The sequence below is a fragment of the Schistocerca nitens genome, chromosome 1, assembly GCF_023898315.1.
Source record: "Schistocerca nitens isolate TAMUIC-IGC-003100 chromosome 1, iqSchNite1.1, whole genome shotgun sequence".
NCBI lineage: Eukaryota > Metazoa > Arthropoda > Insecta > Orthoptera > Acrididae > Schistocerca > Schistocerca nitens.
The window spans coordinates 393,096,978-393,111,192 of NC_064614.1; positions in this window are offsets into that span (position 1 = coordinate 393,096,978).

The window sequence follows — 14,215 nt, forward strand, 5'->3', positions numbered from 1 at the left end:
GTAAAAGTGTACAAAAATGGTTCAAATGGCTCTGAGCACTATGGGACTGAACATTTTAGGTCATCAGTCCCCTAGAATTTAGAACTACTTATACCTAACTAACCTAATGACATCACACACATCCACGCCCGAGGCAGGATTCGAACCTGGGACCGTAACGGTCGCACGGTTCCAGACTGAAGCACCTAGAAACGCTCGGCCATATCGGCCGGCTGAAAGTGTACGACTTAGACTAGTAAAAGAGCGACGCGCCGTAAACAGTTCATAAGTGTTGCGCGACGAAGACCAACTGTGTCTGCTATACAATTATTTATAAACAGAGGCGAATCCAGGAGGCTATGGGGTTGCAGTCTCTCTCTCTCTCTCTCTCTCTCTCTCTCTCCCTCTCCCGTCTCAGCACATTTACCCGCTATTGCAGTTAGTGTTATAACAGATTAAGAAAGCACCTTCGTTTACTCTAGAGAATTTAGAGATGGCACGATGTTACAAAATTTCTGTTTTATCTCTGTCCTGCCCCTACCCATGACCGAAATCATGGATTCGACTCTGTTTATAGTAGTTACTTACACATTCTATAGATCTTTTTGGACAGCTCTTTTATCGAAATGATGTGGAACGTGTCAGTTTACATTATATGTATGCATGACCTGTGTTAACATATTAGCCGGCCCCTGTGGCGGAGCGGTTCTAGGCGCTTCAGTCCGGAGCTGCTCTGCTGCTACAGTCGCAGGTTCGAATTCTGCCTCGGGCATGGATGTGTGTGATGTCCTTGGATTAGTCAGGTTTAAGTAGTTCTAAGTCTAGGGGACTGATGACCTCAGATATTAAGTCCCATAGTGCTCAGAACCATTAACATATTAACATTAATGAACACTTTTTTAAAGTCCTTCTCATGCAACTACACTTAAAAACTTTTTTTCCTTTTTTCCTTACAGGCTACCAATTTTAAAACAAATTCTTCCATGGAATTGTTGCAGTTGTCGAGGAGAAATGATTTTAGGTTAGATTTAAATTTGCTTTGCTACGTGGCAGGCATTTTATGTTATTCAGGAAATGATTAAAAATTTTGCTTGCTTTATATTTAACTCCTTCTTAGCCACAGACAGTTTTAATAATTGATCATAAAGGTCATTTTATCATCTAGTGTTGTAGGTTTGAACAGCACTGTTCTTCCCAAATTGTTAACTTCTCGGAAGCTGCAGTTTTCCAACAAATTCCTTCCTCGAAACTCACAGCAGATGGTTTTACGGCTCGTATTACGCTTATGTGCTTGTTTATTGCAGAGCCAGCAACTGTTTGATCGTATCACATGAAAACCACCTCAGTTACCTAGCAGTATAATTCTCTTCTCACATCCATCTGAGAATTTGGTATTCGGTACAATAAAAAGAGCGTCTTGTTAAGATACAAGTTTGATGATGGTAAAGACCTGGTGTGGGAAAGCGTCATATTCGATAGCTGAAGTAGTGCTTGAACACGTTTCACTTTACTGGAGTTTTGTTGTTCGAGATTTCCATTCACTGCATCGTAATACTCCCACATGTCGAGCAGTGCTTGTCGATGAACTTCTTACAGGTGAAATTGTCCACTGTGTGGATGGTCCAGGTGAGAATGCTAAAGAACATGCCCGAAAAGATGAGAGACGGATTGTATGTAGCCTATGAGCTTTTCCAGTCATCTACACAGATCTTACTTGGACAGGGTTCGACTTCCAGCACAATTTCGCCACAGGAGAGAACACTGGCGCCACTGAGTTGGTTCCTTTCATCGATAATTACATTTGAAATGTAAAAAAAAAATGGTTCAAATGGCTCTAAGAACTGTGGGACTTAACATCGTAGGTCATCAGTTCCCTAGAGTTAGAACTACTTAAACCTAACTAACCTAAGGACCAACACCCACATCCACGCCCGAGCCAGGATTCGAACCTGTGGTTCCGGACTGAAGCGCCTAGAACCGCTTGGCCACAGCGGCCGGCTATGAAATGTCGCCGGGTGTGCATCATACGAGGGAACGATGAGAGTAGCTTTCCTGGCTAAACAGCAGCTCGTCCGTGAGCAGAAAACTGTCCCAGTATTCCTGTGTCCATCCACAGCGCGAAAGACACCACATCCGCCAAGTTTTCTAATACCTTTGTGTGCAGAGCATACATAATTGCCACCTCTCCAAGACGACGGGAGGTAAGTGACCCAATGACTGGCACCTGTATTTGCTCAGGACAGATGTTGTTCTCCTTGAATTTCTGTGAGCACTGAAGATGAGATAACAAACCTGCTACAAAAGTGGAGTAAGTACACCATTCCGGCAGAAGTAAGAAACTCTTGCTACAATACTAAACGCTTCCTGTAAGTATGGTACTGACACACAACGTGTGTGGAAATGTGCGGTAAGAGATTCTTTGACAGCATCTATTCGCTATCAGATATTATGAATGTATAACCGAATCACATACTGGTGTTGTGAAAAGCGTTGCTGATTTGATATTTTCAAACCGATGGTACTGTAAACAAGAGTAAATAAAGTAGCTATTACAAGGAACTTGTTCTCAACATTCACAATCAAATTCCTGAACTTCGTTGTTGTGTCTTTTCGTTCGGTTGTTTCTCTAATCGTCATTGTCCTTCCTCCTACTCATTTCGTTTTTGTGCCTGCCGATAGCTAAAGTCTGTGAGAAACAGCCTGTATCTTCCTTTCAACAGTTCTCCCTTACTTCGGCCACAGCAAAACTTAGGACTACTATCTGTTTCCCGTGAGCTTTTAGTTCCTTTATGGAGTCACATTTACACGTCATTGATTCTTTTATGTAGATGCTGAAGAACAGTCCTCACTTGCTGTAATCCTTCTTAACCCCAAGTTGACGCAAAATTGTCTTTCTTCATTTGCACTCTTCTTACTCCCAAAAATCCTTTATAGATGTAGATTACGCGAATGTTTCTGTAACTTATCCCCACTATTCCCGTGCTTTCGAAAAATATTCCACATTTCTCTTATGTCCTCTGGGAAGCCATCGATTGATGTCTTCTGCAGTACTAAGGCCTAATTCTCTAAGAGGTCAGCTATCACCCGTCGCTACCCAGCCAATTCGTAAATACCAGTCATTTCCACACTAAACTCATCAACTACTATAGATAATGAGACATTCTGTTTCCATTTAGATTAAAAAATACACATCGGTCTCAACCTTACACTTTCAATGTCACATAACTTAACTATTAATTTAGATAAAAAGTAAAGGTTTTGTGATGCACCAACTCAAAAAGTGTTACTAGTTCTTTAATCAGGTTCTACATTCGCTGTCGTTGTGGCACGTACAGTGTCCAGTCGATATTCAAATTCGGTCCAAACCCGTTTTAACATGTCAACGTCTGCTATCTCAAAAGCTGCCTTCCAATCAGCAACATCATGCAGGGGTTGTCCTCTTGTTTGATTTCTTGTAACAGTTGCAGTCTGTACGGAAAGAGATGAAGACGCTTTCGGAGTATCTAGTGTACTGTCGGTAGGGGCATTTGCAGTCCTTTTGAAACCATACCAACAGACTTCTGTGGTGATCGTTGGAAAACCAGTAGAATTCTCTTCGTATCTTCATCACTTCTTCGCCCGCCTACATGGTGCTTGCAATCCACACTCCCTGTTTACATGAAGTTCCTGTGCCATTTTCTTACTGATGGTCAAGAGACTGGAATTTCTCTCAACTTTGGTGTCTGACTGTTTCAATAAACTGATCCACACAATATGCCTTTTATTGTGCTCTTTCTTGGATTCATGTATCATTGATCTTAATAACCTACAACAACAAATAAACTTTTTTCAGTCATGTTGCTCTTGTCACCTAGAAAAGCGAACATTTATTCATTACCTTACATAAAAAACTTTTTTGAGTTGCTCCATGAGACAAGCTTTACTTTTTTTTTCCTCTAACTTAATTACATGTCGCCTTACATGACTGAAATTGTAAAGCACCTTTTGGGGCACGCTGTATATTACTGCTAACTTCTTCTTGTTTGCCTTTCCTCTTTCTCTGCAGTGTCAGCATGTTATATAGGTTTTGAAAATGTTAGTGGTAGCTGGTGATCGAATTCTCGTCCTGACGCCACCACTTCCATCCGGGACCCAATCTGTGTACCCAATCTGTCTGTGCCTCGAGTAAATCTCATGTTCAAGTGTGATAGCGTTTCCTAAATGAGGCGGGATGTGGGTACCAGCCCGGTATTCCCCTAGTGGGATGTGGGAAACGCTAGGCTGGCCGGCATGCTGGCCCCCGACGTAATTCCTCCGGGTGGATTCGTCCCGGAGTTAGCGCGCTTCCCAGTATCCCAAAAGCGTGTGCTTTAACGCACTCGGCTCTCCGGGTGGCATTAAATACTTCTTAAGCTATGCTCTGCTATGTCGCCTCCTAGCTAAATACTATCGGATGACTACTTATGGATAATGCACCTTCTGAGACCCCATCTTGTACGCCAAGCGTAGTCAACCTTTCTTACGTGCCGTAAAATTATGTATCTCGACGCGCGGAGTGACCGCGTGGTTTTAGGGGCCATGTGACGGATTGCGTAGCGCCTCCCACCGGAGGTTCGAGTCCTGCCTCGGGAATGGATGTGTGTGTTGTTCGTAGCATAAGTTAGTTTAAGTGGTGTGCAAGTCTAGGGACTGATGACCTCAGCAGTTTCGTCCCTTAGGAATTCACACAAATTTAAACAATTTTTATATCTCTTTCAGCAGTGAAATTTCCTAGCCAACCACCAGTTCCACAGTAAAATAGGGAGAAAACTTTATAGAATTTATAAAGCACAATTACAGCAAGCTAAGCTATTAAAAATAAGTACTTACCAAATACTTGACGTCAAAATGACACTGAAACTGTTTTTAAAACGCGTACCGCTGAAACCCGCCATGAAAGCTGAAATGCCCACGAGTGAGCGGTAGTGACCCGTTAGAGTACCACTGTTGTGGACCATTCCAGTTGTTCGTATAAGCAGCGGAGATAATCATTAAGTTTAAAAAGAAAATAAAATTCCCTAACTTATTTCTTTATTTGCAAGTACATGTCTACAATCCTCGTACATATTGTAATCCTTGCACTACAGTACTGTAGCACTCGGTTAAAGGTGCCAAACCAAAATTGCGTAAACCAGTCACAAAATGGGCTACAGTATTGCGTTTTCTGTATATAAAGGAGAACAACGCTGCAGTAATGTATACTGAGTTGGTGCAATTGTAAGGCAATAATACCCTATCATATAACACAGTGGTTAGGTGGTTCGTTCAAATATCAGTGCAACTCCAAAGCAATCTAGATCACTTCTTTATCCGCGTAATTATGTCGGGGGACTTCTGGCTGTGTCGCTATGACCCAGAGAAAAACGAGGAAAACAACCAGTGAAAACATATGGATGCACGACTGCCGAAAGAGGAAAAGACCCTACTGCCATCGACCAAAGTTACGCTGAGTCTGTTTTGGAACTGTCTTGGTGTGGTGCTAACAGACTATGCTCGTATGGGACGAACCGTAACAAGAGGCTGCAAGACGCCATGTGTGTCAGAATGTGAAACCTAACTAAATCTGAAATTAATCAAGAATATAAGATCCAGCGCTGAATTTAATGTACGCAACGGATTTACTAACGCTGTAATTTTTTGACTCTAGCAGTGAATCTGAAGGTGGGGAAACGATGTAACATTTATCATTTGAAAGAAATGGTTGTGATAATAAACTCAGGATTGAAGTAAGAGTATGGCACATGAATAAAAATACAACAAAACACAATTATTTGTACGAAGATGTATGTAACCAAGTGACTACAAACTGAAGCTCTGAGTTGGCAAAGTTACTGAATAAAATCTCGGATCTAATTCAGTGAAATAGGAAAAGTAACCGGTCTGTGACGATGACAGTGACTGCTTGTCTGGAACCAGCACCGAAGTCTCCTAAAGTACGGAGGAAGCACTGACAAATATGAGCCAGTGACAGCTGTCTTGCAATTGACTTATAACACTCTCGCTTGTTGTAATATGACAGATGTTAGGAATTCTATTATAATCTTTAGTGTTCTTTGAGCAGCGTGAAGACAGTGATCCTGCGACCCGAGAACACAGCCGCAACTTAGCCTCTGCCACCTGTTTGTGACTTCTGCCATGGAACTCCTCAACTTCCGTCTCTCTTCGAGTGAAATGAATTAATCAACGACCGTCTGCAAGCCCGAAATTTGTTTGAACATTCAATCCGCCGGAAAAAATTTTAAAATTCACATGCACTCCCTATATTTCCAGTCTTCTCCCAGGAGCTGGTTCCGCTCTTTCTGTAATCGAAACGTGGCCAACAATTCTAAAAGTTGATACAGTCAACGAATGGTGTAATTGTTTCCTTCACAGTATTTTGTGCCCAGAAACAGAGAAACTTAAACAAGACAATGAACTAAATTTCTTCCACTCTTTTCTAAAAAGCTTCCTACCCGATGTTACAACCTCGTAAGCGTCGCTACTAATACTCCAATCAGTGCTAGTTTGACCACCAGGTAGCCTCACATTACAGGTTCCTTGAAATTTCTACGATGCTAGAAGCCGACTCTGCTCCAGTGTCCATCTGTTAAGTAGGTCATTGCTGTTTTGTCAAGTTTCTAGGAAATCCAGGAGGTTTATCCCCAAGTATGTCACTTAACAAGCAACTGGCGCCTACCAACTGCTGGCAGGCTTCCGTCTTCTGGAAAGAAGGATTTTTATTTCGGCCGCCAGCATATTGTCCTGTAAATGGATAATGGACTGTGTGGCAATGCGAATTCTGGTCTCTGGAAAGGAATTGGGTGCCATACCTGCTGTTTCTTATCCCTCTGATTCTGCGAAGGCCAGGCCATCCATGGCTCCTCGTGGCTTATAACACACAATACCTTGCAATGCGTCACCTGTCCCATACCCAAACCACTCCTCACTTTCAAAGTTAGCTCATACAGAAAATTAATGTACCCAGAACCATGTTAGACTACAAAAGGTTAAGAAGAGGAAGTTCATAGAATCACTGTGATATCATGACTCCACTAAAGCAATTCAACTGCCATTTGTTATTCTAATTAAAGATGAACAAAAATGAAAACAGGCTATCTGAAGGGTGCCGCATTTTGATCACAGTATCTGAATATCCTGCCGAGGTTATGGGAGGCTGTCAACATCTAGTGTCACCAGGAGCTCAGTGAGTACAGGAAACGGTCATAAATGCTTCGCCTTTGGATTACCAGAGTCTGCCTCACCCTCGTTCCACTCCATCTCCTATTCCCTGCATGGAACCCATTGATTTCTTCCTTTTCCTTCAGTTGCAGAAACTGCTGCGTAGCAGACATTTCCAGAATGACGACACGGTGGTTTTCGAGGTGAACGTTTCCAGAACAGTCAGAAAGCAGGCTCTTGGAACCAAGATCTCTGCCAAGTCATCCATCACGGGGAAAATGTGTTTTATTGAAGGGTGAATATAAAGAGATTGTGATAGTTAAATTTTCATTAACACCTATCCTCTACACTTCTATTTCGCGGCCTGCCGACAGCTACTGAGAGCACTGCGTTTGTGCGTGACACGTGCCCACTCTGCCTCATAGCCACAAGTGAGGCCGGGTAGAGATAAGAGTGGTCGTAACGCCGAGATACCGCCCACAGCGCACTTTTGATTTTCTCATCACGTGTAACATCGTTAACAAAGAGTTCTTATTCGCTCGTATTCCCTCACTCCCTCTGTGTGATGGTCCTGAAGAAGGGAAGAGCAGACACTATCGAGCGCGTCTCTGAACGGTATGTTAGTCCTCTGATTGGTTCGCCGAATAATTAATACGGAGCGCCGGAATGAAGGCGGCGCGCCGCTGATGACCGAGCCCCGCTGGCTGCAGTGACGCCTGGCGAGGCGGCAGCCCGCCGCGCGCCGCTGATGAGAGATGTGGCGCCCCTCCATCAGGCAGTCAGCAGCCAGCATCAGGCGGCCACGCCCATCTGTCAGCAGCGCCGACTCTCGTTACTGCCACGCAGACCTCCCAGCCCGATCGTTTATTTAGTAATGCTGCCAGCAGTCCTGTAGGGTTGCGCTGCTCCTTTAAAAGCACCGAAACACTGCCGAGGCGACCCCGGAAGTGTATCTTTATTTCAGTTACGGACGACAATGTCATACAACAAACACAGTTGCGCTCTACCGAAACAACGGTTCGGCGTTTTCGTAAAATACATAAATTATATAATCCAGGACAAAAACAAGGATAGCATCGGTCGTAATGTCATCTGTTTATTATTGCATTGCAGATGTAGACTTCAGCTGCGAGCGCAGCTATCATCAGTGCTATTGAAACGCCCTGCTAAGCCCGCAGGACAGGACAGGTAGTTGGAATTGTGGAAAGGGGCCAAAATGAGCGGCTGTCAGTTACACTCGAACACGAATAACTTTATTTATTTGACCAAACATTACAGTACAAATTCTTGAACTTAGTTATCGGATGAATACGCCACACTATCTTATGCCCTAAGGTTGGTTGGTTGGTTGGTTGGTTGGTTTGTGGGATTGAAGAGACCAGACTGCTAGGGCCATCAGTCCCTGGGGAGGCCGATGATTTAAGACTCAAGGTAAAATTAAATAAAGAAAACACAAGGCAGAAGGCCTCTTCACTTACCTGAAGGCCCCAAACAGTCTGGTGCTCTAAAGACAAAGATCCTTAATTTAAAAACGGATGAAGGCCCCATGACTTAAAATTCAAGGTAAAATAAATTTAAACAAAGCCTTGTCTTAAATTAGGATGAAGGCCCCAAACAATCTAACACTTGACAAGCAAGGAACTCTAACGGTGATAACTGAAATTTAGTGCATCTAATTTAATTATTTATGTAACTTTTAGGTATAATGTTAACAGGAGTTTTAGATAATTATGAAAATTTAAACTAATAATATGAGCGGTTTTTATTGTGTGGGTTGTCCAGAGCACCCCGTGCCAGCAATAAAGGGTTAATTTCTAACCTTCTGGCAGGTAAAGTTGAGACACAGGCTGCCTCCAGTAAAATGTAATTACAGCAGATCAATAGATCACCTACGCCTGAGATACAGGCAGGATTTCCCTATTACGTGCTAAAGTTGGGTTATCTCCAGTACCGGAGAGCCTGACTATTTGTTGTTGTTGTTGTTGTTGTTGTTGTGGTCTTCAGTCCTGAGACTGCTTTGATGCAGCTCTCCATGCTACTCTATCCTGTGCAAGCTTCTTCATCTCCCAGTACCTACTGCAACCTACATCCTTTTGCATCTGCTTAGTGTATTCATCTCTTGGTCTCCCTCTACGATTTTTACCCTCCACGCTGCCCTCCAATGCTAAATTTGTGATCCCTTGATGCCTCAAAACATGTCCTACCAACCGATCCCTTCTTCTAGTCAAGTTGTGCCACAAACTTCTCTTCTCCGCAATACTATTCAATACCTCCTCATTAGTTACGTGATCTACCCACCTTATCTTCAGCATTCTTCTGTAGCACCACATTTCGAAAGCTTCTATTCTCTTCTTGTCCAAACTGGTTATCGTCCATGTTTCACTTCCATACACGGCTACACTCCATACAAATACTTTCAGAAACGACTTCCTGACACTTAAATCTATACTCTATGTTAACAAATTTCTCTTCTTCAGACACGATTTCCTTGCCATTGCCAGTCTACATTTTATATCCTCTCTACTTCGACCATCATCAGTTATTTTACTCCCTAAATAGCAAAACTCCTTTACTACTTTAAGTGTCTCATTTCCTAATCTAATCCCCTCAGCATCACCCGATTTAATTTGACTACATTCCATTATCCTCGTTTTGCTTTTGTTGATGTTCATCTTATATCCTCCTTTCAAGGCACTGTCCTTTCCGTTCAGCTGCTCTTCCAAGTCCTTTGCTGTCTCTGACAGAATTACAATGTCATCGGCGAACCTCAAAGTTTTTATTTTTTCTCCATGGATTTTAATTCCTACTCCGCATTTTTTCTTTTGTTTCCTTTACTGCTTGTTCAATATACAGATTGAATAACATCGGGGAGAGGCTACAACCCTGTCTCACTCCTTTCCCAACCACTGCTTCCCTTTCATACCCCTCGACTCTTATAACTGCCATCTGGTTTCTGTACAAATTGTAAGTAGCCTTTCGCTCCCTGTATTTTACCCCTGCCACCTTCAGAATTTGAAAGAGAGTATTCCATTTAACGTTGTCAAAAGCTTTCTCTAAGTCTACAAATGCTAGAAACGTAGGTTTGCCTTTTCTTAATCTTTCTTCTAAGATAAGTCGTAAGGTTAGTATTGCCTCACGTGTTCCAACATTTCTACGGAATCCAAACTGATCTTCCCAGAGGTCCGCTTCTACCAGTTTTTCCATTCGTCTGTAAAGAATTCGCGTTAGTATTTTGCAGCTGTGACTTATTAAACTGATAGTTCGGTAATTTTCACATCTGTCAACACCTGCTTTCTTTGGGATTGGAGTTATTATATTCATCTTGAAGTCTGTGGGTATTTCGCCTGTCTCATACATCTTGCTCACCAGGTGGTAGAGTTTTGTCATGACTGGTTCTCCCAAGGCCATCGGTAGTTCTAATGGAATGTTGTCTACTCCCGGGGCCTTGTTTCGACTCAAGTCTTTCAGTGCTCTGTCAAACTCTTCACGCAGAATCTTATCTCCCATTTCATCTTCATCTACATCCTCTTCCATTTCCGTAATATTGTCCTCAAGTACATCGCCCTTGTATGGACCCTCTATATACTCCTTCCACCTTTCTGCCTTCCCTTCTTTGCTTAGAACTGGGTTTCCATCTGAGCTCTTGATATTCATACAAGTGGTTCTCTTCTCTCCAAAGGCCTCTTTAATTTTCCTGTAGGCAGTATCTATCTTACCCCTAGTGAGACAAGCCTCTACATCCTTACCTTTGTCCTCTAGCCATCCCTGCTTAGCTATTTTGCACTTCCTGTCGATCTCATTTTTATATTTTCTCCTATCATCAATTAAATTCAATATTTCTTCTGTTACCCAAGGATTTCTATTAGCCCTCGTCTTTTTACCTACTTGATCCTCTGCTGCCTTCACTACTTCATCACTCAGAGCTACCCATTCTTCTTCTACTGTATTTCTTTCCACCATTCCTGTCAATTGTTCCCTTATGCTCTTCCTGAAACTCTCTACAACCTCTGGTTTTTTCAGTTTATCCAGGTCCCATCTCCTTAAATTCCCACCTTTTTGCAGTTTCTTCAGTTTCAATCTGCAGTTCATAACCAATAGATTGTGGTCAGAATCCACATCTGCCCCTGGAAATGTCTTACAATTTAAAACCTGGTTCCTAAATCTCTGTCTTACCATTATATAATCTATCTGATACCTTTTAGTATCTCCAGGGTTCTTCCAGGTATACAACCTTCTTTTATGATTCTTCAACCAAGTATTAGCTATGATTAAGTTATGCTCTGTGCAAAATTCTACAAGGCGGCTTCCTCTTTCATTTCTTCCCCCCCAATCCATATTCACCTACTATATTTCCTTCTCTCCCCTTTCCTACTGACGAATTCCAGTCACCCATGACTATTAAATTTTCGTCTCCCTTCACTACTTGAATAATTTCTTTTATCTCGTCATACATTTCATCAATTTCTTCATCATCTGCAGAGCTAGTTGGCATATAAACTTGTACTACTGTAGTAGGCGTAGGCTTCGTGTCTATCTTGGTCACAATAATGCGTTCACTATGCTGTTTGTAGTAGCTAACCCGCACTCCTATTTTTTTATTCATTATTAAACCTACTCCTGCATTACCCCTATTTGATTTTGTATTTATAACCCTGTAATCACCTGACCAAAAGTCTTGTTCCTCCTGCCACCCGCAGTGGTAAGACACTGGACTCGCATTCGGGAGGACGACGGTTCAATCCCGCGTCCGGCCATCCTGATTTAGGTTTTCCGTGATTTCCCTAAATCACTCCAGGCAAATGCCGGGATGGTTCCTCTGAAAGGGCACGGCCGACTTCCTTCCCCATCCTTCCCTACTCCGATGAGACCGATGATCACGCTGTCTGGTCTCCTTCCCCAAACCAACCAACCAACCAACCTCCTGCCACCGAATTTCACTAATTCCCACTATATCTAACTTTAACCTATCCATTTCCCTTTTTAAATTTTCTAACCTACCTGCCCGATTAAGGGATCTGACATTCCACGCTCCGATCCGTAGAACGCAAGTTTTCTTTCTCCTGATAACGACGTCCTCTTGAGTAGTCCCCGCCCGGAGATGCGAATGGGGGACTATTTTACCTCCGGAATATTTTACCCAAGAGGACGCCATCATCATTTAATCATACAGTAAAGCTGCATGTCCTCGGGAAAATTTACGGCTGTAGTTTCCCCTTGCTTTCAGCCGTTCGCAGTACCAGCACAGCAAGGCCGTTTTGGTTACTGTTACAAGGCCAGATCAGTCAATCATCCAGACTGTTGCCCCTGCAGCTACTGAAAAGGCTGCTGCCCCTCTTCAGGAACCACATGTTTGTCTGGCCTCTCAACAGATACCCCTCCGTTGTGGTTGCACCTAAGGTACGGCCATCTGTATCGCTGAGGCACGCAAGCCTCCCCACCACCGGCAAGGTCAATGGTTCATGGGGGGCCTGACTATTTAAGAAGGCAAAATCAAGATGGGCTGAGTTGAAAATTGTGTTACAGAGTGCATTGGACTAAGGTAGTCTGTGCAGCTGCGTTAGTTACAGTGCCAGGGTGGTGTAGTGGATAACACATCTGCCTGCAAAGCAGGTGACAGGGGTTCAAATGCCGGCCTTGGTACAAACTTGAATTCATTAAGTCAGCTTCTGTTCTCTTCGAAATTTAAGTTCGGTCTGCCATGGTTAGTGACGTGGAATAAATATGGCATACACATCCTGTAAGTACGCTGACATGCTGCTGAAGCGCGGAGAATGCCGATACGATGCCAATAAATCAGCCACCGCTCATGCGGTTAGATATTCTGGTCGACGAGGTATCATCCCTCCATCTCTGAGGCGAATAGTACACGATCACAAGTTCCACATGTGCCATCTTTCACTGACACAGAAGCTGCCTAAGAACGATTTCAATGAAGCTGTAACTTTCTGCGGATGATCCCCGAATAATTTCTCTCTGGACGTATCACAAAGTGTTATGTACTGTTCAGATGGTTCAAATGGCTCTAAGCACTATGGTACTTAACAGCTGAGATCACCAGTCCCCTAGACTTAGAATACTTAAACCTAACTAAACTTAGGACATCACACACATCCATACCCGCGGCAGGATTCGAACCTGCGACCGTAGCAGCAGCGCGGTTCCGGGCTGAAGCGCCTAGAACCACTCGGCCACAACGGCCGGCGCTATGTTCTGTGATTAATCCATGTTCAGAAATTATGAAGCTGAACCTAAGATACAGAGACAAGCTGAGCTGAAAGCAAATGAACACAATGGCGAATTTAGTAAAGAAGAATTTGCATGAAGCCGTTCGATAATGCAAGAATCATAAACAGCTGGGCTATATCATGTATGGCTGAGTAAATAAGACTATATGGACAAATAAACTATGAAATGGGTTGTCAAGCAACAGATTCATTAAGTACGGAAAAAAAACCAAAGCACCTGCCAACTTGAAACCTGGAAAGTACAGTTACCAACCTGTTTCACTCCTAACCTACCTTTATGAAGTATTTGCAAGGCTTCTTTTGAACAGTTTGATCCCTGTGATTGACTGTATATTAATGCCTGAACAGGAAGGCTTCAGACCTCAAAGTAACTACACAGTACAAGCATCAAACTTAACCTAGCACACAGAGGGATTTGAAAGAGGGACATAACTGCAGTTGTTTTTATTGATTTATTTTTAGCCTACGACACGGTTGAACATCGTATAAACTCCATAAGATATACAGCATGACACACAATTATGGTTTCGTGAAAATAACTGGCGCTTTTTTGGATAATCGAAGATGCTTTGTTGAGTGTCAAGGAAAATGTAGTCGTTGGGGAAACCAAAAAAATAAAAGGTTCGGTACAAGAATATGTTTTGTCCCTTTTACTATTTAATTTACACACCAACGACAAAACAAATTCCGATCTGCAAAAACTTCATATGTGATGGTGATCCTGCATTAGCAACCAGGTAAAAAAGTTTGAGAACGTTGAGCACGTTCTTTACGATAGCCCTGAAGACTTTAACTGTGTATTGTGGAATGAACCA